Source organism: Vicugna pacos, chromosome 13, assembly GCF_048564905.1.
Source record: "Vicugna pacos chromosome 13, VicPac4, whole genome shotgun sequence".
Taxonomy (NCBI): domain Eukaryota; kingdom Metazoa; phylum Chordata; class Mammalia; order Artiodactyla; family Camelidae; genus Vicugna; species Vicugna pacos.
Window position 1 is genome coordinate 26,947,311 of NC_132999.1, and position 27,960 is coordinate 26,975,270.

Consider the following 27,960-nt stretch of genomic DNA (forward strand, 5'->3'; position numbering starts at 1 on the left):
AATGGAAGAACCATTACTTCAAATGTGTGGCCACTGATCTCTCTGCTAGGTAAGCTTAGTGGTCAACTAGTGATTGAACCGATCTTGGATGCTGTGAAGCAATAAATCTCCCAACCTCTGCTGAGGGACTTGGTGTGTGCTTCAAAGCAGGTCCTAGATGCTCTGCCAGACAATTTACAACTCTCCCTTAGCTTCCATTCCTGCCTGTACAGAGCCTCATGATCAGCCAGAGGCAAGAGATTCTCAGACTTCTTAGGTCTTTGCTGAACATGCACACAACTCTGGAAACATGCAAAGCTTTATACATGTGTATGGCTTTCTAAGTTCCCAGGAATATGTTGGAGCTCTTCCAAACCCCTTCTAGACATGTTACTTCCTACCTTTTCCTTTGGAGTTTTGTTGGTAACTTTGTTGACATCAACTGTTATCACCAGCTCAGGCCATGTGATAATAAATGACTGCTGCCAATTATTCTTGACAAATGCCCTAGGGAAAAAGGCAGTTAGTTTGACCTGACCCAGAGTTTATTCTTAGCAAAGTCAAGGTCTCTGGCTAATCTGGCAATTCCCTGGAAATCTTCAAATAAAGACTATTCTCTGGAAATCGAGGTTTTTCAGGGAGCACCAATCCCATTTTTGTTCCACCAGTCCTAGGCTACTACTTTTCATGGCTACCATGATTGTGAAGCCATGATGACTGTTGGTTATCAAGGCTACCAAGGATGTGGGTGGGAGGGGCATGGGATTAAAGCAAGCTAAAGCATCACAGGGTTTATTGTTCTTACCAAGATTCTGCTGTTCTCGAATACACTCTCCTCAGATTATTGCAGGCCTTTGGCTGATTTCCAGAGTCCTCAAAAAGTTGATGTTGACACGTTTTCCCTAATGTTCTTATTACTTTTGTGGAGGAATGGATTTTCAGAGGGCCTAATTCTGCCATTCTGAACGTGTTCTCCTGAGAAATTTTTAAAGACCTAAATAAATGGAAGTAATTACTGTGGACAAGAATGTCAACAGCCATTTCAGTCCACAAAGGTATCGCTGGAGCCACTGACAGTACACCCTGAAGAGACTTCAGGATGGAGAACAGATTGCCCACCATCAGCCAATGCAGTCACCCCCCCCTAAGGTGTACCCTGAGAGGAATTCAGCAGAAAAATAGGATACTGGCCCTAGATAGCTAAGATGAACTTCAAAGGAATAATTTCAATGAGCCTAGACCCTTGCATCTTCCCATACACAAGAAAGCACTAAAAGTATTAACTTGAGATGTCTAGTTTTATGATTAGCAATTATCTTCTGATGTTTGACTACATTTTTTTTCCTAGCAGAAACTCCTTTATACTTTGGCCTCCTCCCTTACTTCTCTGGAAGAGTGCCTCAGAGATATCTGAAAGGCTGCTATCCAAGGCTATAGTCCTCAGTAAGGCTACCAAAAAAAATGTAATTCTCAACTTTTAGATTGTGCATTTTTTTTCCATTGACAATACCATGTGCATTAATTGAAAGACTCAATGTTATTAAGCTTTCAATTCTCCCCAAATGATCTATAAATTCCATGAAATCCTAATCATAATCCCACCAGGCTTTTTTGGTAGGTATAATAAGCTTATTATAAAACGTATATGGAAATGCACAGGACCCAAAATATCCAAAGAAATCTTGAAATAGGACAAATTTGGAAGACTCAAACACTGGTATAAGATCAACAAATAGGTCAACGAAAACAGAGGTTTCAGAAATAGGACCACACTTAGCTGTGATTATAGTTTTGACAAAAGCACCACAGTGAAAATAGTCTTTTTAGCAAATGGTGCTAGAACCAGTAGACATTCATTTAGAAAAAAATTAACCTCAACTCCTGTCACACCATGTAGAAAACTTAATTTCAGATGGATTATACAATTAAACTTCAAAACTAAAGCTTCTAGAAGAAAACTTTGGATATGGTATTGTGAACAAAAAATACTGCAACCATATCACTAAACAAAGAATGCTGAAACCAAGTCATCAGCGGCTGCCGCCCACCCCCTACCCCCCACCCCAGTGAAGACAAGCCTGCAGCCCAGCCTCTGCAGCCACTCACAATGGTACCCTCTAAGTGGACTCAGAATAAGAAAGGACAGGATACTGGCCCTAGATAGCCAGAGATGCTTGTCAAAGGAATGAATTCAATGAGCCCAAATGTTTGCTTCCTCCCATACACAGAAAAGCACTAAATTCTTTAACTTGAGATGCCTGCTTTTCTTTAGATAACAAGTAATCTTTTATTGTTCCAACTACCTGGCCTTCGTTGTAAAGCTCCTCTATATCCTAGCTCCTCCCCTACGTCTTCGGAGCAGTCCCTCAGAGCGATGTGAGAGGCTGTCATGCAGGCTGGAGTCCTCCCGACAAATAAAACAACTCTCAAGTTTTAGGCTGCGCATTTACTTCAGTCGACAGTATTGACACTCCGACCTTTTTGTTGTTGTTGTTTTGGACATAGGCACTTGGAGATGGGAAGCTTTTTTAAAACAGGAGCATAGAATGCAATAACATAAAAACAGAGTAGGCCACATCAAAATTTAAAACATTCTCATCAAAAGATACCATTAAGAAAATGAGTAAGAATGGCACAAACTAGGAGAAAATTATTCGTAAAACATATGCCTGACAAAGGACTAATGTCCAGAATATATGAAGAATTTTCAAATTCAATAACAAAGACATCAGCAAAATATTCTAACAGCAACTCCACAAGATAGCTATAGGAATAGCCAATTACCGTAAGAAGAAGAAATGCCCCAAAGCATTGGACGTGATGGAAATACAAACGATGAAAGTCTGTTACACAGGACTTAAAATTTACAACCCAATACACAAAGTTTGAACTAAAACTAAACATTGAATTCCTCTGGATAATTTACATGAAGTATTCCGAGGTAAAGTATCTGATTTTGAAAATTAACTTGAGTGCGTTAAAGATGTTGAATTAATGGTAGAAATATGATGAAGAAAATAATTCCAGAGTTTAGGTTGTGGAATAAGTTTAGCTTGTGGAATAAGTGTGTGATATATCATTCTTTCATCTTTTTTATGTTTATCAATCTCATAATAAAATGTTAGGAAATATTATATGAAAGGAAAGAAATGCAGAGGCTAAGTTTCTTATTTGAGTGACTATTCATATGGCCACAGTTAGCTTTTGGTTTCCTGTGTTTTCTTCTGTTTTCTATCTATTCTGTGTTCCTCTTGAAAATCAGTGTTGCATTCCCCAGCTAACGCTTGTTTCCTGGCTTCGGCCTGAGAGAGGCACCACACCAGATGGGGTTCAGTCACCGCCATCCCCTGAGCCCTGGAAGCTCGATCTGCCTGCAGGCTGGGGCAGCCACAGTGAAGGCTGCCCATCCATGACTGCAAAGCGCAGGGCGGCAAGGTCATTGCCCCACCTTCTACCGTTAGTTGATTGTCGTCCCTTTCCCCGCAGGCAAGGAATGGCATGCTACCAGCCCTTTCTCACCTTCCTGTGTGGGCTGCGAGCAGCTCCCCTGCCCAGGTCTGGCTAGACTGTGACCACAGAATCTGTCTTCCTCAGTGTCCTAAGAGCAAGGTGGACTACCCAAACCTGGACATGTAGGAGCACTACCTCCACCACAGGCACACTTCAAAGATGAATCACCTGTACTCCTCTCCTACAACTCTTCAGTCAGATTGAGTGGATCCAGACACCTCTAGGGACCTTTCCTGTAATTGAGCAACCTGCTATCCAGTCTCCTTGACCCCATGGCCAGCTCAGTAGTGCCCCCCCCCCCCCCCCGATAGCTTTCCTTCTCCTCTTCCCACTTCTTTCTCTGCATTTTTACTTCCTTGGGATTACACCTCCAATGACATTAGTTTATGTTCTCTAGAAAGGAGCCGGAGGCAAATCTCAAATTGATCTTATTTTGCTTGTTATATTTCTGTTATCTGAAGTCCTCTTCCCACAAATGGCACTTTCTCATCTTTTAGATCTTAGCTTAAATGATAATGCTTCCAAGAGACCTTACCCAAACTATCCTTCCACCCCATTCTCCCAAGTATTCTGTTCTTTGTCTTTGTAGCTTTTACTATAATTTTTAATGATACATTTATTTCGGGTTTTCTTGTTGATATTGATCTTTCCACTGTAAGTCCAGGGCCAAGCACACAGTAGACTCTCAATAGTATTTGTGGAATAAATAAATAAAGTAGGTTCCATAAAAAAAAAAACTTCATTTTTTATTTCTCCAGTGTTCTTCAAACTCTACAGAGTATTTCTCTAGAAGTGGAGATTGAGTATTTAAATAGCCAACAAAATGTACCAGAATTTACTTACGTTTCCAGTTACCTGGAAGGATACTACATACCCAATAAAATATTTAACATTCAGAACATGCAAAATTTTGATACTAGAAATCGATCACATTTTTAAAATATGTGTTCATATTAGAAAAGGAAGAATTTGCTTTAAAATCTTAACAATTAAGAGACATATAGGAACATAACAAAATTAAAACTAACTGCTGAACAACCATTGATAAGAAAGACTGGAGCCTACCAAAAACATCTACATCTGAAGACATAAAGAAGGAACCACAACAAGACAGTAGGAGGGGCACATGCTCGATATAATCAAATCCCAGATTACTCGTGGATAGGGAGACCCAGAAACTGGAGAAAAATTATACTGCAGAGGCTCTCCCACAGAAGTGAGAGTTCTGAGCCCCATGTCAGACTCCTCGGACCAGGGGTCCGAGGGGAAGAGAAGCCCCCAAAGCATTGGTCTTTGATGTCCGGTGGGGATTAATTGCAAGAGCTCCACAGGCAACAGAGGGAAACAGATTTTACTCTTAAAGAGCAAACACAAAATCTCATGCACACTGGGACCAAGGGTAAAAGAACTAACTTCACAGGAACCTGGGCCAGAACTACCTGCTGCTCTTGGAGGGTCTCCTGGGCAGATGGGGGGGGGGGCAGGGAGAGTGGTGGCTGTGGCTCACCCCAGGGACATGAAAGCTGGTGGAGGACATATCAGGGAGTAATTCATCTATATGAACACTACCCTAGGCTGACATCTTGCTTGGGTCATTAGTACCAATACCTGGTCCCACCCAACAGCTTGTAGGCTCCAGTGCTCGGACACCTCAGGCCAAACAACTAACTAGATGGGAACACAGCCCCATCTACCAGAAGACAGGGTACCTAAAGAACTCCTGAGCCTACAGCTCCCTCTAGACATGCCCTAGGTACAGCCCTGCCCACGAGAGGGGCAGGATCCAGCTCCAGCCACCAGTGGGCAGGTACCAGCCCCTGTAACCAAGAAGCCTGCACAAGCCTCTAGACCAGCCTCAGCCACCAAGGGACAGACGCCAGCAGCGAGTAAACTACACTCCTGCAGCCTGTAGGATGAACCCACACATACAGGCCAGACTCTACCCTGGACCAGCTAGCCCTGGCCCTTGGGTGACGAGAGGGAAGTGCACTGCTGGGATGCACTGGACATCTCCTGCAGGGGGCCACTTCTCCAAGGCTGGGAAATGTAACTAGCCTACCACATACATGAAATCCCAGAAGAAGAGCTAAGTGATATGGAGATAGGAAATCGACCTGAGAAAGAGTTTAGAGTGATGACTGTAAAGATGATCAGAAAACTTGGGAGATGAATGGATGCACAGAGCATGAAGTTAGAAGTCTTCAACAAAGAGTTAGAATACAGAAAGAACAACCAAACACTTGAAGACTACAATAACTGAAATAAAAACTCTAGAAAGAACCAACAGTAGACTAAATGAGGCAGAAGAACATATCAGTGAGCTAGAAAACAGACTAATGGAAACTTCTGTCACTACCACAGGAGAGAAATAAGAAAAAAGAATTGAAAGAAACGAGGACAGCATAAGAGGCCTCTGGGACAACATCAGACGCACTACTGTTTGCATTATAGGGGTCCCAGAAGGAGAAGAGAGAGAGCGAAAGGGCCTGAGAAGATATTTGAAGAGATAATAGCAGAAAAGTTGCTGAAAAGTTGCCTAACATGGGAAAGGAAATAGTCACCTGAGCCCAGGAAGCAGAGAGTCCCACACAAGATTAGCCCTAAGAGGAACACACCTAGATATATCACAATTAAAATGACAATAATTAAAGAGAGAATATTAAAAGCAAGAGAAGAGCAACAAATAATATACAAAGGAACTCCAATAAGCCTATCAGCTGATTTTTCAGCAGAAACTCTGCAGGCTAGAGAGAAGTGGCATGATATATTTCAAGTGATAAACGGGAAAAAACCTACAACCAAGAATACTCCAGCAAAGTTCTCATTAAAATTTGGAGAAATCAAAAGCTTTCCAGACAAGTAAAAGCTAAAAGAATTCAGTACCTCCAAACCAGTTTCACAACAAATGCTAAAGGAACATCTCTAGGTGGACAAGAGAAGGCCACAACTAGAAACAAGAAAACTACAAAATAGAAAAGCTCACTGGTAAAGGGCAAACATACAGTAAAGGCAGGAAATCATCCACACACAAACTAGCAGGAAGGTTAAAAGACAAAAGCATTAAAATCGTATGTATCCACAGTAAGCAGTTAAAGGATACACAAAACAAATGTAGAATACAAAATCAAAAACTGTAACCATAAGGGGAGGAAGAGTACAAATGCAGGGTATTAAAATTGCATTTGAAATTAAGATATCAGCAACTTAAACCAACTGTGTATTATATATAGACTGCTATACCAAAACCTCATGGCAATCAAACCAAAAACCTATAATATATATATTCACACAAAAAAAGAAAAGGAATCCACATATAACAGTACAGATAGTCACAAATCATAAGAGAAAAGAACAAAAGAAGAAAAGGAAAAAGAAGTACAAAAACAAATCCAAAACAATTGCCAAAATGGCAGTTAAGAACATACATATCATTAATTACCTTAAATATAAATAGACTAAATGCTCCAACCGAAAGATACAGACTGGCTGAATGGACACCAAAACAAGATTTGTATATTTGCTTTCCAAAGTGACTCACTTCAAATCTAGAGACACAGAGTGACAGTGAGGGGGTGGATATAGGTATTCCACACAAATAGAAATCAAAAAAAAAGCTGGATTAGTAATACTTACATTAGACAAAATCAGCTTTAAAACAAAGACTGTTACAAGAGACAAACCAGGACACCACAAAATGATCAAGGGATCAATCAAAGAAGAAGATATAACAATTGTAAATATATATGCACCCAACATAGGAGCATATAAGGCAAATTAACAGACATCAAGGAAGAAAATGATAGTAACACAATAATAGTGGGGGACTTTAACACCCTACTTATATCAATGGACAGATCATCTAGACAGAAAATCAATAAGAAAACAAAGGTCTTCAAAGATGCATGAGACCAGAGGGACTTAACAGATATTTATAGAGCATTCCATCCAAAAAGAGCAGAATACACATTCTCTTGAAGTATATATGGAGCATTCTCCAGAACAGATCACAAGCTGGGCCACAAAGCAAGCCTCAGCAAATTTAAGAAAATTGAAATCATATCAAGCATCTTTTCTGACCAAAATGATACAAGATTAGAAATCAACTACAAGAAAACACACACACACACACACACACACACACACACACAAAACCCCCACAAACACGTGAAGGCTAAAGAATATACTAATAAACAACCAATGGATCACTGAAGAAATCAAAGAAGGAATCAAAAAATACCTAGAGACAAATCAAAATGAAAACATGATGATCCAAAACCTATGGAGTGCAAAAAGGCAGTTCTGAAAGGGAAGTTTACAGCAATACGAACTTACTTCAGGAAATTCCAAATGGATTCAAGACCTAAGTGTAAGATGAGATACTCTAAAACTCCTAGAGGAAAAGCACAGGCAGAACACTTCTTGATGTAAATGTCAGCAATATTTTTTGGATTCCTAGAATAATGGAAATAAAAGGAAAACTAAGCAAATGGGACTTAACTAAACTTAAAAGCTTTAGCACAGCAAAGGAAACCATAAACAAAACAAAAAGCCTACAAAATGGGAGTAAATATTTGCAAATAATGAGACTGATAAGGGATTAATTTCCAAAGTACACAAACAACTCATACAGCTTAATATGAAAACAAAACAAAACAATCCAATCAAAAACTGGTCAGAAGACTTAAAAGGCCATTTCTCCAAAGAAGACAGATGGTCAGCAGGCACACAGAAAGATGCTCAATAGACTGATTATCAGGAAAAGTAAATCAAAACTACAATGAGGTACCACCTCACACCAGTCAGAATGTCCATCATTAGAAAGTCTACAAATAATAAATGCTGGAGAGAGTGTGGAGAAAAGGGAACCCTCCTACACTGTTGGTGGGAATGTATATTGGTGTAGTCACTATGGACAATACTATGCAGGTTCCGTAAAACACTACAAATAGAGTTACCATATGATCCAGCAATCCCACTCCTGGGCATAAGTTTAGAGAAAATAATAATTTGAAAAGATGCATGCATCCCAATGTTCACAGCAGCACTATTTACAATAGCCGAGGCATGGAAGCAATCTTAATGTCCATTGGCAGATGACTGGATAAAGATTTCGTATATATATATACAGTGGAATATTACTCAGCTATAAAACAGAATGAAGTAATGCCATTTGCAACAACATGGATGGACCTAGAGATTATCATACTAAGTGAAGTAAGTCAGACAGAGAAAGACAAGTATCATATGGTATCATTTACATGCAAAATCTAAAAAAAAGACACAAATGAACTTATTTAACAAAACAGAAATAGACTCACATAGAAAACAAACTATGGTTACCAAAGTGGAAAAGGTTGGGAGGGAGCAATAAATTAGGAGTTAGGGATAAACATATACACACTACTATATATAAGACAGAAATAAGGACCTACTGTATAGCATAGGAAATTATATTCAATATCTTACAATAAGCTATAATAGAAAAGAATCTGAAAAAGTATATATATATAAATATATATATAACTGAATCACTTTGCTGTACACCTGAAACTAACACAACATTGTAAATAAATATACTTCAATAAATAAATTTTAAAAAGACATACATGAGAACGCTCTTAGCAATACAAATGCAATAGTCTAAAGTTAAAACATTCTAAAATAGAGTATTCAATAAATTTTGTATGTTAAAAAATGAGGATTGCCAGATAATTTTAAAATGTGAGCATCTTTTATTTTATCTACCTGAAATTTAAATTTAAACAAATCACATATAGTGCATGGGGCTTACTAAAACATTTTTTTGTCTGAAATTAAAATTTAACTGGGTATTTTGAATTTTTATTTTAAATCTGTTACCATACTATGAAAATGAATGAACTACAGTTACACAAAACATGAATCAATCGTGCAATGTTGAACAAAAAAGTGATGTGTTTATGTAGAACTCGGCTCAACTTAGAAATCAGGATAGTGGTTAAAAAGTCGGGGAAAGAGAGGATAGTGATCTACAGGAGGCAGGAAGGAGTCATCTGGACTACTGATAAAGTTTCTGGAACTATGTGGGGGATATAGTTATACAAAGACTTTTGTTGCTTTTATTCACTAAGCTGTGACATAAAATTTTTGTACCTGTACAGTTTCATCTACACGTTATAATTCAGTAAAATGTCACAGACATTTCTTGTTCATCCAAAGATAAAGTCACAGTCACTACACCCAATATTGCTTCAATGTTACCTGATTAAAAAATAAAAAATCCAATTCTACGATTCAAAGTCCAAAAGATAAAAAAAGCACAAAGAGAAAAATCCAGTGCAAACTCATCACTACCACCTTAAGACAAAGTTTGACTGTGAGCTCTTTAAGAACAGGGAAAGAAGAAAACCTGGAGAAAATATTTAAAGATGACTTTACTTTTAATCAGCATCTTTTGTTTTTCTCCCAAACCCCACCATTTGGGAGTCTGCCTCTTCTCCAGTCCTCTCTTCTGAGTATTCAGGGGAAAGAAAATGATTTCTTCCTGGAGGGCTGCATAAGTTTTAGAACAATCAGGGATCTCTTTGAAGATTTGTCAGAGATAGGTTTAGAAATGGAACCTGTGCTGAGATTTGTTTAAGAGGCTCAAACTTTGGCAAAACTTAGTTTGAATCTAGGTCTGACTGAGCAAGTTACCAGGGCTCCTCACTTTAATGCCCTCATTTTAAAATCATTTAAACCTCCACCTGAGGAGTGACATGTTTAGCCTAGTGCCCAGCACAGAGGAAAACTTCATTCATCAATATGATACATGCACAGTTATTCTGACGGAAGTCTCAACAGGAAGGCTCTTCTTCAGCCCAGAACTTTCCACGGTTCTAGGTTTGCCTGTCTTTCTCCTGCTGGCAGCATGCCTGAGAGTGATTTTCTTGCGATTTCTTCCCTCCATGATTTTAGCAGTAAAATACTCTATAAAAAATGAGAGGCTGATGAAATTTATAAGTTAAAACGATTCTTTTCCCAAGCCCCCTGATTCATTCCCATAACAATCAACTGAGAAGAGTTCTTATAAGCTAGACCAGCATCTTTGTAAATGTCCTTGAGGCATGACTGTGAAACTGCCTAAACTACAGGATGCTTATCTTTTAGTAAAGTAAGGAAAGTATCTGTTCTGCCCACACCTAATTAAAAGGGCTGATTGCATTATCCCATCGAGCTGCTTGGCTGCCCTCCAGGGTCTCTGAGTGAATGTGCGGGGAAGAAAGAAATGGAGATGTGCATTATTTCATTTCTTAAGCCCCCATGAAACAGCAAAATGGCAGAAATAGCAGTCTGAGATGTTGGAGATAATTGCTGTTCAATTCTAGATTTGATGAGCTAATGAGCACTGTGCAGAAGGCATATGATGGGGCCTCGTTTACAGCATAAACTGTGTTGCTATGTGCTCTGGGAGAATATATGTCGTCTGTCTGTGTGTATCCTTGCAAATTACATTTTTCAGCATAAGCAGTAATTCTGCCAAACAATTACAATGTTTACAGAATCTGATGCAATCCATCTGTTGAAAAGACTTTTCTGTGTTTAGGCTGATAAAATATAAAACAGTTGAAGACTTAACAAAACCACGGATCTTGATTTTGGGAGTGTCATGTTCTTCCTAGGCTGTGCAATGGCAATTACTGGTGAAAAGCTCCCAGAGGCTTGCTGGGCTCCGACAAATTCTGTGGGATGGAGAGAGAGCAACACTGCCGAGGTGCAACTGCCTTCTTTGGTAAATTACTTTTTTGCTAAGCACTGACACCAAGGCATGGTCAAGTGAACTTGGAATGCAAAGTGTTTCTCTTCCCTCTACTGCCATTCTTGCCTTACAGCTAAATTTGGTATAGTGACTCAAAGTATCCAAGTTGAACAGCTCTTCCCTCATGAATGGTTGACTTTACTACTTGGGTGAGTTGAAAGACAACAAACTAGATGCTTTACAATGTTAACTTTTTTTGAGACTTAATGTCATAGTCTGGGCTATGGACATTGGGCTCCCTCAACTACACTGTTAGTAAGTAGTAGGGCCAGAATTCATGCCCTTAACCTTCAGGGAAGGCTTTCTGGACCTCACGCCATTGACACTTTAGATCAGATAATTGTTTGAATCGAAGTAAACATCTTTCGATGCACAGGACAGCCCCAGTAGATGCCAGTAACATCTCTCCAAGCTGTGATAACTAAAAATATCTCCAGCCATCACCAAATGTCCCCTAGGGAGCAAAGTTACCACCCCTACCATGGTTGAGGACCACTGCTCTCGGGCATGATATTTCATAAACAATAATTTTGCCATGGGTTTTTATGTCAGATGGACTTGTGTTTGCATCTTGGCTTTACCACTTACAGGTTGTATGATCTCAAGGAATGAACTTAAAGAATCTTGGCCATACGAAATAGGTAGTGGGAACACAAAGCCTTCAAAGGGGTAGGTGTTTTACCCTGACCATGTTCTCAGAGTCCTCCTGCCCTCAGGCCTCACTGAAGAAGCATGTCACCTAAGACGAACTGGTTCCTTGCCATGCCAAGACTGCTTCAAGACAAGTCCTCTTGATCTCGTCCCCCTTGAAACTAGATTTGACTGCCCATATGACTCTCGTAAGTATAAATGTTGAGCCAGGACAAGTAATATTAATATTTTCGCTAGAATAAAATGGGAAGAGATTGAGGCAGACCTTGTCAGTGCCACCTTTATCCCTCAGCATCGACTGTTTTAATGTGGTCCACTCCTCCTCCAGCATCTAGTATCTGCATCTCTGCTATTTCCACGTGGCTGCATTGCTGCCTCATGCATGGCAGGCTGGACATGCTGGAGATGGATCACCAACCCAGAAGCAGTCTTTGCCTTAACTGAGAGGCAAGGGAGCTGGGGTACTGATATTTCCTTTCTCTGTTATCCTTATTAATTCTAACGGATGTGTGTTACCATTTCTGAGATTAAGTGCCAGTCACCCACAGTGGTAGGTAGCTTAATACAGCCATTATTGACTATATTCTTCATTCTCCTGCCAGTGTTCCCTGTGCCTCCCAAATAAACCACTTGCATGTAATCTTTGACATCTGTCACTAAAAGGAGAAGTATATTTCTAGTGAGTTATTCTCACTTTAGGGTACATAATTTTAGGGAGTGCTTAAAAATGCAAATTCTTCAACTCTATAGATTCTAATTAAGTAATTCTGGAGCAAAGGCCCCAAATCTGTGTTATAAAAAGTACCCACAGCTATTTGAAGTGCATCATACTTTGAGAAACTTCATTATAGGATAGTTTCTAGAATTGATGAAAACTGTTTATCATTTTAAATACTTAACATGCTGTAAGTGTCCCCAGATGTAAGCAGCTATCAGGACTACTTGTGCTGACCTCACCAGCAGAACCAGCCTCGGCAGAGAAGCTAGATTATTCAGAACAATTAGATCGGATACTGACAGAGGCAGACATGAGAATCCTCTCTGGTGTTACTTCTAGGGAACCCAGCCCAGGGTTAAGACAAGGCACCTTGATCCAAACAGTACAGAGATCATCTCATCCTCTGCTATCCCTTTACAGATGTAAGAGAAGAATCTTCACACTTCATTTGATGGGTAATGAAACTGAGATCCAGAGACGGTAGGTAAATTACCTAAGATCACTTAATCAGGAGCAAAGCTGAAATGAACTTGGATCAGACTCTAGAGGCCCCTTTCTGCTGCAGCATTCCTGATGGTTGCTCAGGCTGGCTAACACACAGGGAGTCACAGTAGGTTTCTGCAGGATCTCACCACCTTCTTGTCCTCCACCTCCTGGACTGGCTGGTCCAGGAGGATAACTTAAGGCAACCATCAGTGGTGTCTTGGATGGGTCACAGTAAGCTAGAAATACCCCCTCTGGAAGTAGTCTTTCAGCCCTGGCTATCCACAGTTATTACCAGCTTTTGCTCTTAGAGCTAGGCCTGCTCAGGCTATGGTGCTTGGATATGTTTATTTGTCTTTCAGTACCAAAGATACTATGGAGCATGTTTCATCATATATACTGACCACTCCCACAGAAAGTTGACTTGGATCCATTTCACCAAAGTCACGGTCCCCTTTCTATCCATGACTCAAGAGCTAGTTAAAGTGAGCTATTTGCAACTCTTAAAGTACCACATTTACTGTTCTAGGCTTCTGATGGGCTGCAAGGGAAGGGAAGTGTTAAGTGGAGATGGAGTGAGCACTGATGGGAAAGGTCAGGACCCACTAGGGGGGAATGAGCCACAATGCAGTAAGCATACATGTTGATGCCCACTTCCTTCTGCCACAAATTCAACTGCCAGACCAGCTTTCAGGTCATATATGGTAAGTCTCGAAGCCAAGGGACTAGGCTTAATGTGCTACTCTAGACCTAGAAGACTTATTTAAATTGTAACAATATTTTGGGGGGACCAGTTTCCTAAAGCAATGAAAATAAAAATAAAATAAACAAATGGGACCTAATTAAATTTAAAAACTTTTGCGTAGCAAAGGAAACCATTGACCAAATGCAAAGAAAACCTACGAATAGGACAAAATATTTGCACATGATACGACTGATAAGGGGTTAACATCTGACATAGATAAACAGCTCACACAATTCAACATCAAAAAAATAACACAATTAAAAAGCAGAAGACCCGAATAGACACTTCTCTAAGGAGGAAATGCAGATGGCCAACAGGCACATGAAAAAATGTTCGACATTGCTAATTGTCAGGGAAATGCAAACAAAAACTACAGTAAGATGTTACCTCACACCTGTCAGAATGGCTATCATCAAAAAGAACACAAGTAACAAATGTTAGTGAGGATGTGGAGAAAAGGAAATCCTTGTGCACTGCTGTTTGGTGGGAATGTAAATTGGTGCAGCCACTGTAGAAAACAGTATGGAGGTTTCTCAAAAAACTAACAAAACTACCACATGACCCAGCAATTCCACTCCTGCATATATTCCCCCAAAAAACTCTCAAAAACAATAATTCAAAAAGATTCGTACACCCCAATATTCATAGTAGCATTATTTATAATTGCCAAGATAAGAAAGCAACCTAAGGGTCCATCAATAGATGAATGGATAAAGATGTGATTGGTGTGTGTGTGTGTATACACACAATAAAATACTACTCAGGCATAAAAAAAGAATAAGAGATTCCCATTGGCAACAACATAGATGGACTTGGTGAGTATTATTGTGAAGTGAAATAGGAAAGAGAAAGACAGATACTGTAATATCACTTACATGGAGTCTAAAAAACATACTTTTGGATATACAAAAAAAGCAGACTCACAGATAGAGAGAACAAACTTGTGGTTACCAGTGGGGAGAGCAAAAGGCGAAAAGACAATATAGGCATAGGAGATTAAGAGGTATGAACTGTTACATCTAAAATAAGCTATAAAGATATATTGTACAACATACGGAATATAGACAATATTTTATAATAACTATAAACGGAGTATAACCTTTAAATATTGTAAATCACTATATTGTACACCTCTATAATTTTACACATCAACTCTATGTCAATAAAAAAGTTTGAGGCAGGAGAGCTTATTTCAAAGATCAGTTTGACAATGAATGTGAAGGACTAGCTAGGGCATAAGTCTGTCTTATTGTCTGCGTCCAGTTCCAGCAAATTTGTTGTATCAGAAATCACAGGATCCTTCTCAGAGTCCTGTGACACCACCCGCTTCCTGGACTCATTGTAGCTGGTTCTCCTAGGATTGACCATCCACCCCAGGACCCACCTGAGGCCAACCAATCAGTTGCCTTCAGAATGTCAGGGCTGCCACCCCACAGCCAGGCTAACTAAGCTGCATGCCTGGAGATTCGGGCTCCTCCTTCTATTTCCGGTCTAGTGTGAAGCACTATGTCTCAGCGAATGGGATCGGACAGCCCAAGTAACCGAAAAAGAGGCCAGGTGATAAAACTCCTGCTAGGAAACTTTTGACCAAAAGGAAACAAGGCGTGGGAGGTAGTTGGGAGCTAAAATCTCCTCTCCTGTGAACTATTCTCAGGTGCAAGCTTTCCTTGTGGTCTCTCTAGAGAAGTCCCACACACCATGCAAACACAAAAGTACTATGTCTGCTCAGTTTATAACAAAGTAGTTGCCAACATAATTCATTGCTTGATATTGCTTCAATCTCAATCTGTCCTTGCCTCACTTCCCTTTTTCCTCATCCTCGTTGCCTTGGCTTTGTACCCCTTAAATAAATCATCAGTACTCCAATCCTTGCCTCAGGCTCTGCTTTCCAAAGAACACTGGCTTGCTTCCTCCAATGCATACCCTGTCTGCTCTTGGTTTGGTGAATTACCTAATCCTTCATAATTCATTTCTGGAATCTCTTCCATGAAGATTTCTCTAACAACGACCACCCTCTCCCTGCCAACTGAGTCAAACACCTTTCTATATGATTATGGAAACTTGGATTTCCATTACTCTTAGCACTTACATTTCTTGACTTTGGTATCTAATAAAGTGTGAAATCTCCCACCTTCTGTTTAACCTCTTTCATCCAATAAGGCCATTCCCAGTCACAAGAAGCTTGATATTTTTGTTTCTGCTGGCATCAGGCACAATGATTTTCATAGCTCAGGTGCTCAAGAGATTACATGGCATAAGCATGGGGGCAAGCATGAAAGGAATATAACCAAAGTTAACGTTCTAGTTAGCTCCTGGAAGCCCAGCCATATAAGGGCACAGGAATAGCTGTATGTAATTAGGGCAGCTGGTTCATTTGCAAGGAGGATCAAACAGATTCAGAGGTGGGAATGATCGGGTGGCTTGGAACACCAGTCAAGGGAGACCCCTGGGGAGGCACTGTGTGTGTGTGGTTACATAGGGATTCATGGTGCCCTTACTGATCTGTCACCTTATGTTTTCCAGACTTTCTTGTTGTGGCTTGTGAGTGCTGTCTTTGCTGCGTGAGGTTAAACAGGGACTCTTAACATTCATTGCCCCAAAGGAAGGTGATGTCTCAATGGGCCATAATGAAATGAAAGTTCCACAAGGGTAGGGGTTATCTGATTGATCTCAGAATCTCCAAGACCCACATGTTAGGTACTTGGTCATTATTTCTTGAGTTAACAACTACCAAAAGACTCCACTGACAGAATTTTAAAACTGTTTCCAACAGGCTTATTAGTATACCTAACTCCTAGTATAATGCTTAATTCAATTGCCAAGGAACCATTATCTGCACGGTCAGCTTCATTCTTTTTCCTAAAGTGATCTACAATACACAGGATGAGATGGACCTATAAATTTAAAGCAAAGGGGTTGTGAAAATTGACCCATTAACTTTTCACCCCATCAGAGTCACACCCTCTTCCCTCCCTCACATAGGTATGTTTTCCAGGAAGAATCAATCTTCACTGATGCGGTTCCTGAAAATGTAGTTTGTAGAATCAGGATAATTAATAAGCGAGAGAATTAAGAAATGCTGCATGACCTGCCTAGTAATTTTTTGGCAGCAGAGAATATATCCAGACAGTAAGTTGGAAGAATGTGAGCCAATGAAGTCTACGTTTGGAGATAATTTGGAAAGTTTGGAAAGGGAAAGAAGGCTGTCAAACAACTGCTTTGCTTGTGAGAGAGATAGGGAAAGAAAACTTTGGAAATGTGACAATGAAATCTCTCCCTCTTGCATATTTGAAACACTTAAAATAACGTGAAAAATAATTATTTACTGATTTTTTTTAATGTGACATCATTCTAATGCTGGGCCACTAGTCATCTCAATTTTATTTGGGTTATACTGTGGGTCATTTTAATCCTATCCTGAGTATTTGGAACCATGACTACAGTTTTCCTGAGGTCATTTTGATTTGAACTAGTATCTACTGCCTCAGGAAAAGTAATCTATTACCAGATATTGCTATGCACATGTTATGTATATACTAAAGCATGTACATCAATCTCTTTTAAAATAAGAGCTAATGCTTTTTATCATTATAGTTTAAGTGACAGTATAATGTATGGATCTGATTCTTTTTGTGGACCTAATTTTTTAAACAAGGTTAGTATGACTTTTTTGAATGTGACTTTGAATACAATTATTATGATACCTTATAACTACCCTTCGCTCCATGCGTCTTGTGATGTCTTTGGCCAAAAGCAATATAATTGTGACTGGAGTTCATTCAGCAGAAACATTTGCTTAATCTTGTTAACATTCTCACTAATGAACCATCCAATGATCATTACTACAAAATGTGGCCAAGATGTCCAGGTGCCTCTCATCAGTTCTGGCTGTTGCTATTTTCCAGTCACTCTAATCCCATATAGCAGCCTGAGCAGGACAAGCCTGAATGTGGGAGCAATCTGCACATGATTTCATTGGTCACCGAATTCCTCTGACAACCAATTTAGGGGGGAAAGATTTTGACTTAAAATCCAATTAGGGAGTTCCTTCTCCTTCCTCTTTGCAGGTTTAGAAGATTTGGGCAATCTTTGGAAAGATTTTCTGTCAATTAGCACTTCCACCAGAAAGTAAGCAAAGAAGGGAGACAATGCAGAAATCTCAGCAATTACAGATTCTGTAATAGACCCTGGACTTTGGACTAAAATAATCAAGCATTTGCAATGAGTAGGATAGAGCACGGCATGGAAGTGTCTAAAGATAATTAGAAGCAGGAGTAGGAACATTCTAAAACTTGTTTGGAGGGATATGTTGGGAGAGGGCTGAATAAGTAACACTGCAGAGAGCATTCCCTCTGCCACTTTCCATGATCCCAGTCTAACTCTTGGCGCTCCTGAAAGGATATTTCCACGACTTGACTTGGTCTGCCTAGTTAATGCTGTTCATTCTTAAGATCTCTGCTTAGTCATCACTTCCTCAAAGACCTTCCACCAGCCCAGATTAAACATGTCTATGAATACACTTTCATCTGCCCATCTTCAAGTTCCATGAAGACAGGGTTCTCTTCCCACCATGTCACAGTGCCACATGAAGTAAGGGTTTGGTAGCTTGCTGAATGAATTTCTTTTTTGGACTTAAATTTCCTCTACCTTTTAAAAGGAGGAAGTTGGAGATTATTAAGAAACTACTAAACACTAATGTGACAGCTCTTCAGATTATAGAAAAGACATTCATCTGCCCTAGGGTATACCAACCCCTCCACCAAAGATGTCTTGGGCAGTCTGGAAGTTACAGAGCAAAACTAATGCAGACCCAAAATTCTGAGTTCTCATGAGAGTGCTTCAAACACCAGATTTCTAGGGACTGGGGGAGAGCTTCTGAAGCCCACTCTTGGACCGTTTGGGAAATGTGGACTCACACAAACCATATCATCTTTAAAATACCTGTGCAGGATATTGTGTGCATGCTGATAGAAATGGATCTACTATCTTATTTTTTAAACCCCAAACATGCTCAAATGAACCTCAGATTAAAATCTTAAATGGCTGTTTTCTTAGTTTCTTAAAATTTTTTTTTCCTTTTGGCATGTCAGTAACTAATAAATTGCAGTAAAGCTTGAGTTTATACTAGCTCATAGGTGATTACACCGGACAAGTAGTTTTCCCAAACCCTAGAGCCCCTTGGAAAATTAAATAACCCACATATGGAAGGAATAAGCAGACAGAGGGGCCCCTACCTACCTGCATTCTCTAGCTGCTGAAATCGTGTTTTGGTAAGAGGAAACAGGGCAAAGAGGAACTGATAGGCTCCCAGACACTGAAAACTAAAACCCTTGTTGCTGTAAAAACTGCACTGAATAGGTCAGCCAGGCCTGAGTGTCTGTTGCAGGATTGCAGAACTTGGCCCTAATCTAAATTTTTAGTCTCCATTCCATCCTTACCTCTTACTATTCTTTACCACCCCCCGCACATCATTACATTATGTAGTGTAGAAATAGGGCCACATCTGCCAGGTTACTTCAGTCTATCCCTAAACTCTCCATATTTTATCCCTGGCTGTCCATGGCCCCCACATACCATTTCATCAACTCGTCCAACAACCTTATGAGATAGCTGGTAGTGTCCATATTTTTAATTTGAGAACAGAGAGGCTCAGATATTGCCAACTAGCCCATAGATAAACTCAAAAGAGCTCAGAAGATTGAGGATTTGAAAGGAGTTCTATAGATCCCCATGTCCCTGTCCTTTATGTTATTATATACCATCATCCCCTGAAACACCGAACAATACACCCCGTTTTTAAAAAGAAACTGCCATAATAGACCCCGAAAATAAAGCTGTAAAAATAGAAGTGAAATGCCAGGATGCCCGCCCCGCCATGCGCTGGCACACCCTGGCGACTCTGCCACCCCAAGACTGCCTGAAGCCACATAAGCCCAGACGTAGCCCACACTTGGTGGACAGTGAGTTGGATCTGCCAAGATGCTGGAGGAGACAGAACCTAAGCTCGCTTCCCCACACGGACATACGAAAAGTTCTAATTATTGATAGAACAAGCACTACTAAGGACTAGAACCTGCCAGAGAAAGATCTGTAACTAAAGATACAAAGAAGAAACCACAACAAGATAGGTAGGAGGGGCAGAGTTGCAGTGTAGTCAAATCCCACATCCTCGTGTGGGCAGCCCACAGACTGGAGAATAATTACATGGCAGAGGTTCTCAACAAGGAGTGAGAGACCTGAGCCCCACCTCAGGCTCCCCAGGATCCTGAACTGGGAAGACAACCCCCCGATCATCTGGCTCTGAAGGCCAGTGGGGCTTACTTTAGGAAGTCTCAGGGGGCTGGAGGAAACAGGGACTCCACTCCTAAAATGTACAGAAAAAAATCTCACTCATTCTTGGACCCAGGGCAGAAGCAGTAATCTGAAAGGAACCTGGGTTAGACCTACCTATATATCTCAGACAATCTCACAGAGAGGCAGGAGAAAACTGAAGCTCACCCTCGGGACACAGACACTGGCAGAAGCCACTTGGAGGGACTTGCTCTACAATGTGAATACTGGTGCAGGTAAGCACCATTTTGGACTCCTCCCTCTAGCATATTAACCTCAGGACCCAGACTTGCCCCCACCCAAGAGCCTGTAGGCATTAGTACTGGGACGCCTCAAGCCAAGGAACTAACTGGATGGTGACACAGCCTTACCCACCAGCAGAGAGGCTGCCTTAAGATCCCCTGAGCCCACAGCCACCCCTGGATACAGTCCTGTCCACCAGTGGGTCCAGGACCCAGCCCCAGACACCAGTGCACAGGCACTAGAACAAGGATTTCCAGGGCTCTGCAGCCAGGAACCCAGCTTCACCCATCAGTATGCAGGCACCAGCCTCAGAATCCACAGGCCTACCTATCAGTGAGCCTGCTCTAACCTTAGGACTAGCTTCACCCATCCCATCAGCAGGTGGACACCAGGTTGAGGAAGACTGCAACCCTACAGCCTGTGGACCCAGTTCATATACCAGAGAGCCGGCACCAATCCTGGGACAAGCTGGGCCTTGGCCCTACCAATCAGCAGGCCAGCATAAACTTTGGGATACCCTAGATGCCACAGCCAGCTGTGTCAGGAACTGGCCCCACCAACCAGCAGTCCAACACCAGCTCTGGGACCTCTGAGCCCTACAGCCAGACCCCAGGACCTACCTATGCCTGACAGTGGGCTGGTACTAGATCCAGGACCTAGTTTCACCCACTGATGGGATGGATACCAGCCCCGGGATCTCCTGGAACCCCAACTCTGTGAGCAAGCATTGGTCCCAGGGTCCTCCAGAGTTCTGCAGTCAGCTGCCTCATGATCCATCCCCACCAATCAGGAGCCAGCAGCCTCTGCACAAGGGAGGGCCTGGCAACCAACCATACCGAGAGCACACCTAAAGCACATAACGGAGTGTGCTGCTGGAATGCATAGGATGTCTCCTATAAAAAGGCCACTTCTCCAAGGTCAGGAAATGTAACCAACCTACCAGATACATAGAAATAAAAACAAGTTACGTAAAATGAGGTGACAGAGGAAAGTGCTCTAAATGAAGGAATGAGATAAAACCCCAGATGAAGAACTAAATGGAGGCAGGCAATCTACTTGAAAAAGAGTTTAGGGTATTGATTATAAAGACGATCATAGAACTCAAAAAAGAATGGGTGCACAGTGAGAAGTTAGAAGCTTTAACAAAGAGTTGGAAAATATAAAAACAACTAAACAGAGATGAAGAATAAAATAACTAAATGAAAAATATGCTAGAAAGAATCAGCAGTAGACTAAATGATACAGAGGAATGCATCAGCAAGATGGAAGATAGAGTAGAGCAAGTCACTGATGCTAAAAAGAAAAAAGAATAAAAAGTAATGAGGACAAATTTAAGAGACTGCTGGGAAAACATCAAGCATAATAACACTTACATTATAGGGCTCTCAGAAGGACAAGAGAGAGAGAAAGGGGCTGAGAACTATTTGAGGATAAGTATTTTAAAACTTCCCTAACCTGGAAAAGGGAACTTTGCTCTCTGGACTTGGATGTCTGAGAGTCTCAAACAGGATCAACCCAAAGAGGAACAGACCAAGACACATTATAATTAGAGTGGCAAAAATTAAAGATACAGTATTAAAAAGTAGCAAAGCAAAAGCAACAAGTTACATACAAGGGAACTCCCATAAGGCCATCAGCTGACTTTTCAGCAGAAAGTCTGCAAACCAAAAGGGAGTGGCATGGTACATTTTAAAGGGGTAAAAAGGAAAAACCTATAACCAAGAATATTCTACCCAGCAAGGCTCTCATTCAAATCTGATGGAGACATCAAAAGTTTTAGAGATGAGCAAAAGCTAAGGGCTCATCATCACCAAACCAGCTTTACAAGAAATGTTAAAGGGACTTCTCCAAGCAAAAAAGAAGAGGCAACAACTAGCAACATGAAAAGTTTGAAATGAAAAAGCTCATCAGTAAAGGCAAATATACAGTAAAGATAGAAAACCAACTATGTACAAAGCTAGTAGGAAGGTTAAAAGAAAAAATACTAAGATGATCTATAGCCACACAAAGCAGTTAAGATGTAAAATATGACATCAAAAAAAAATTAGATGTAAAATATGTCAAAAAAAAAAAACCAAACAGTAATCATGAGGGGAGGAGAGTACAAATACATGGTTGTTAAAATGCATTTGAAATTCAGAGATCAGTAACTTAAAATCCTATATGTATAGATATATATATAGAGAGAGAGATACAGATTGCTATATAAAAGACTCAAGGTAACCACAAACCAAAAACCTGCAACAGATACACACAAAAAGAAAAAAAGTTATCTAAACATAACACCAAAGACAGTCAACAAATCATAAGAGAAAAAAAGAAGAAAGGAACAAAAAAGAACTACAAAAATAACCCCCAAATGATTAACAAAACAGCAATAAGAACATGTACATCAATAATTACTTCAAATGTAAATAGACTAAGTGCTCCAATCAAAAGACAGTGGCTGAATGGATACAGAAACAAGACTCGTATGTATGCTAACTACAAGAGACTCAGTTCAGATCTAAAGACACACAGACTGAAAGTGAGAGGATGGAAAAATGTATTTGTGCAAATGAAAATCAAAAGAAAGCAAAGCAGCGATACTTATATCAGACAAAATAGACGTTAACACAAAAACTGCAACAAAAGACAAAGAAGGACATTACATAATGACCAAGGGATCAATCCAAGAAAAAGATATAACAATTGTGTATATATATGTGTGTGTGTATATATATGTGTGTGTATATATGTGTGTATATATATATATATATATATATGCTCCCAACATAGGAATACCTACATACATAATGCAAAGATTAATAGACATAAAAGGAGAAATTGACAGTCACACAATAATAGTAGGGGACTTTAACACCCCACTTGCATCAATGGACAGATCATCCAGACAGAAAATCAAGAAGGAAACACTGGACTTAAATGATACATTATACTAGATGGAGTTAATAGATACATATAGAATATTACATCCAAAAGCAGCAGAATACACATTATTTTCAAATTCTCCAGGATAGATCACACGCTAGGCCACAAAACAAGCCCTGGTAAATCTAAGAAAACTGAAATCACATCAAGCACCTTTCCCAACAACAACACTATGAGACTAGAAATCAACAAAAAGAAAAAAAATAAAACTGAAAAGAACACAAATATTTGGAGGATAAACAATATAATTCTAAACAACCAATGGTTCACTGAAGAATTCAAAGAGGAAGTAAAAAAATATCTGGAGACAAATGAACATGAAAACGTAAGAAACCAAAACTGGTGGGATGCAGCAAAATCAGTTCTAAGAGGGAAGCTTATAGAAATACAAACTTACATCAGAAAATAAGAAAAATGTCAAACAACTTAAACTTATACCTAAAAGAACTAGAAAAAGAAGAATAAATAAAACCCAAAATTAGTAAAAGAAATGATAAAAACCAGAGCTGAAATAAATAAAAATACAGTCAAAAAATAGAAAAGATCAATGACACTAAGAGCTAGTTCTCTGGAAAGATAAACAAAATTATAAACCTCTAGCCAGAATCCTCAAGAAAAGAGGGCCCAAATCAATAAAAAGAGAAATAGAAAAGGAGATGTTACAATGTGTTGTGTTTTTGTGGTATTGGTTATAAGAGATGGTTATGAACAACTATATGCTAACAAAATGGATAACCTAGAAAAAATGGACAAATTCCTAGAAATGTACAATCTTCCAAGACTGAACTAGAAAGAAATAGAAAATATAAACTGACCAATTACCAGTAATGAAACAGAATCAGTAATAACAGTTTTAAAACCCTCCCAAAAAATAAAACTTCAGGACCAGATGGATTCACAGGTGAATTCTACCAAATATTTAGAGAACAATCAATACTTATCCTCAAACTATTCCAAAAAAATTCAAAAAATTCCAAAAACTACCAAAAAAAAACTAAATAAAGGAAATCTTCTGAACTCTGGAGGCCAGCATCACCCTGATACCAAAACCAAAGATATCACACACACACACACACACACACACACAGACACAGACAGACACACACACACACAAAAGAAAACTACAGGCCAAAATCAGTACCATACATGCAAAAATCTTCAAAATGTTAGTAAATCAAATCCAACAGTATATTAAAAAGATTATACATCATGATCAAGTGGGATTTAACTGAGGAATATAAAAATGGTTCAATATCTACAAGTCAATCTATGTGATACACCACATTAACAAACTGAAGGGAATAAAACCTATATGATCATCTCAATAGATGCAGAAAAAGCTTTTAACAAAATTCAAAATCCATTAATGAAAAAAAAACTCCAGAAAGTGGGTATAGAGGAAACACACCTCAACATAATAAGGGCCACATATATTAATTCCACAGCTAACATCACACTCACCAGTGAAAAGCTGAAAACAAAACACTTCCCCTAAGGTCAGGAAGAAGACAAGTATGCTCACCCTGCCACTTTTATTCAATGTAGCTTTGGACGTCCTAGCCACAGCAGTCAGAGAAGATAAAAATAAAAAAGGAATTCAAATTGGAAAGAAAGAAGTAGAACTGTCACTTTGCTGATGACATGACACTATATATAGAAAATGCTAAAGACACTATCAGAAAACTACTAGAGCTCATCAATGAATTTGGTAAAGTTGCAGTATACAAAATTAATATACAGAAATCTGTCACATATCTAAACACTAATAGTGAACTGTCAGAAAAAAATTAAAGAAATTTATAATCACATCAAAAAGAATAAGATATGTAGGAATAAATCTACCTAAGGAGGTAAAAAATTTGTACTTGAAAACTGTAAGACAATGATGAGAGAAACTGAAGGTGACATGAACAGATGGAAGGATATACCATGTTCATCGCATAGAGATACTAATATTGTTAAAATGACCATACTACTCAAGGCAATCTACACATTCAGTGCAACCCCTATCAAGATGCCAATGACATTTTTCACATATAAAATAAGGGAAGGCTGGACAGTGACATGTGAAAGAATGAAATAAGAACATCTTCTCAAACCAAATACAAAAATAAATTCAAAATGGATAAAATATCTAAATGTAAGACTGGAAACCATAGAACTTCCAGAAGAAAATACAGGCAGAACACTCTTTGACATAAATAGTGCAATTTTTTTTTTTAGAGCTGCTTCTACGGCAAAGGAAACAAAAGGAAAAATAAACAAATGGGACCTAATTAACTTAAAAGCTTTTTTGTACAGCAAAGGAAACCACTGGCAAATAGATAACCTACTGAATGGAAGAAAATATTTGCAAAAAATATGACTAATAAGGGATTAATATAAATATATATATAAATAGCTCATACAATTAAAAATAAAAAAATATTTTAAAATGGGCAGAAGGAATGAACAGATATTTTTCCAAAGAAGATACACAAGTGGCCAATAGGCACATGAAAAGATGTTCAACATCACTAATCATCAGAGAAATGCAAACTAAAATCACAATGATATACTACCTCACACCTGTCAGAATGGCTATCATCAGAAGAACACAAATAAATGTTGGTGAGGATGCAGAGCAAAGGGAATCCTGTACACTGCTGGTAGGAATATAAATTGGTGCAGTCACTGTGGAAAATATTATGGAGGTTCCTCAAAAAACTAAAAGCAGAACTATACTATATGATCCAACAATTCCATTCCTGGATATATATCTGAAGAAAACAAAAATACTAATTTAAAAGGATATATGCATCCCAATGTTCATAGCATTATTTATAATAGCCAAGAAATGGACACAACCTAAGTATCCATCAAGAAATGAACAGATAAAGAATATGTAGTATATATAAATACACTCAGCCATCAAAAAAGATTTTGCCATTTGCAACAACATGGATGGACTGGGAGAATATTATGTTTAGTGACATGTCAGAGAAAGAAATACTGCATGTTATTATTTATATGTGGAATCAAAAAATAAACAAGTGAATATAACACAGCAGACTCATAGATATAGAAAATAAACTAGTCATTACTAGTGTGGAGGTGGGGGAGTGGCAAGAGACAGGTAGGTGATTAAGAGGTAAAAAGTACTGTGTATAAAATAAGCTACATGGATATATTGTACAACACAAGGAATATAGTCAATATGTTATAACTACCTAATCTTTAAAAGTTGTGAATCACTATGTTATACACCTGAAATTTACATAATATTCATATATATATTCAACTATACCTTAATTTAAAAAATAAAACAAAAATGAAATAAAAATTTAACCCAGAATAATTAAGCTACAAGTATTGGGATTTGGCGGTGAGTATTGAGAAGCAGAGTCAAAGGGGGAAAAGAAGGTAAGGAATACAGTCAGAAACTCCTAGTGGCCAAGTGGATAAACCAGTTATGAAGAACATTTAAATACTCAAGTTGAGGTTGGGTTGACGCTGTAGTATGAGATCCCCTCCATGGTCCAACCACTCAAGAAGAGTGTGGGGCTGCACAGCTGGCATCATTGTTTGCGGGAGTGAAGGATGAGGTGGTTTTCACCGTAGAATAATGTAATGTGGAAAATTACATTCCACATTATGTGTATGTGGACAGCCAGGTGATTAAGAAAATGGTCTAATTCATTAAGATCAGGAACCCTTAGCCACAGGCATTACAACTAGGAGAAATATAAACCTCTCTGGAAACTCCCACCCAAGATCCTCAAGGACATTAGATGGGTAGTGAGTTTCTCATCTTGTGAAATGACAGTTTAAGCCAAATAGTTTTCTATCCCAAAGATCAGGGTGACTCATCTTGTGTCTTCGCGATACCTGAAAACATATATAATCATAGTAAAAGTTCTCCATAACCACCCTGACAAGCACAATTCACTGCTCCAGCATCCGAGTTCCCACTGCATTTTGTTACAACATGTACTGTTTTATGACCACGTAATCTGGTGGGAGAGCGTGTGTCCTCACACCCTTGCCTCTAGTACACATCATGAAAACAGGCGGAAGATACACAGTAACAGTTTAAACTGTTTTTAAAACCAAATCTCCAAATTAATAGCTGTGTATGTTGTCTGTTTCCATCAATTCTGTTTACACTTAGTATCCTTCTGTAACTCTGAGTTGAATTTCCCAGAAGGTAGTAATTTTATTGCTTCCAAAGCCATCAATTATTTTTCTGTTTATATGGCATGTTATGTTTCAATTTTCCTTCAGACACCCAGTTGGGATACACACTTTGGTAATGTAAACCCAAATTAATTTGCACAGTTTTGCTTGACTGGGCCTTTTTTTTTTTTTTCCTTGAAGTCATGCTCCATGAAAAATTCTAACCAGGTGAGCCTTGGCAAAGCAGCAGTTCCTCCCACGGAACGTAGGGAGGAATCATCAAGGCATGAACTAAGAGGAGGCAGGTAATTGCCTGGCCTATTTGGGGTCTTTGTCTAATATTGACTTTTAATTATGAAGGCCGAATGTTTGTTTTCTTACGGGATCCATTTCTGCCCTTTGGTTATTGACACAGTTGGAATATGAAACATGTTTACT

At 39.2% G+C, this 27,960-nt stretch overlaps 1 long non-coding RNA gene across 8 annotated transcripts in view; it reads right to left on the bottom strand.

The window, feature by feature from the left end:
* The window catches only part of LOC116283096 (uncharacterized), a 327,554-nt gene that overhangs the window by 5,712 nt on the left and 293,882 nt on the right, over positions 1-27,960 (bottom strand). For 6 of the 8 annotated variants that reach the window (XR_012079083.1, XR_012079084.1, XR_012079082.1 and 3 more), the window contains one exon: positions 381-486. This is a non-coding gene — a long non-coding RNA (uncharacterized lncRNA). Of the gene's footprint in view, positions 1-380; positions 487-784; positions 974-27,960 lie in introns of all 8 variants that reach the window. The other 2 variants (XR_012079081.1, XR_012079080.1) reach the window with 2 other exon arrangements.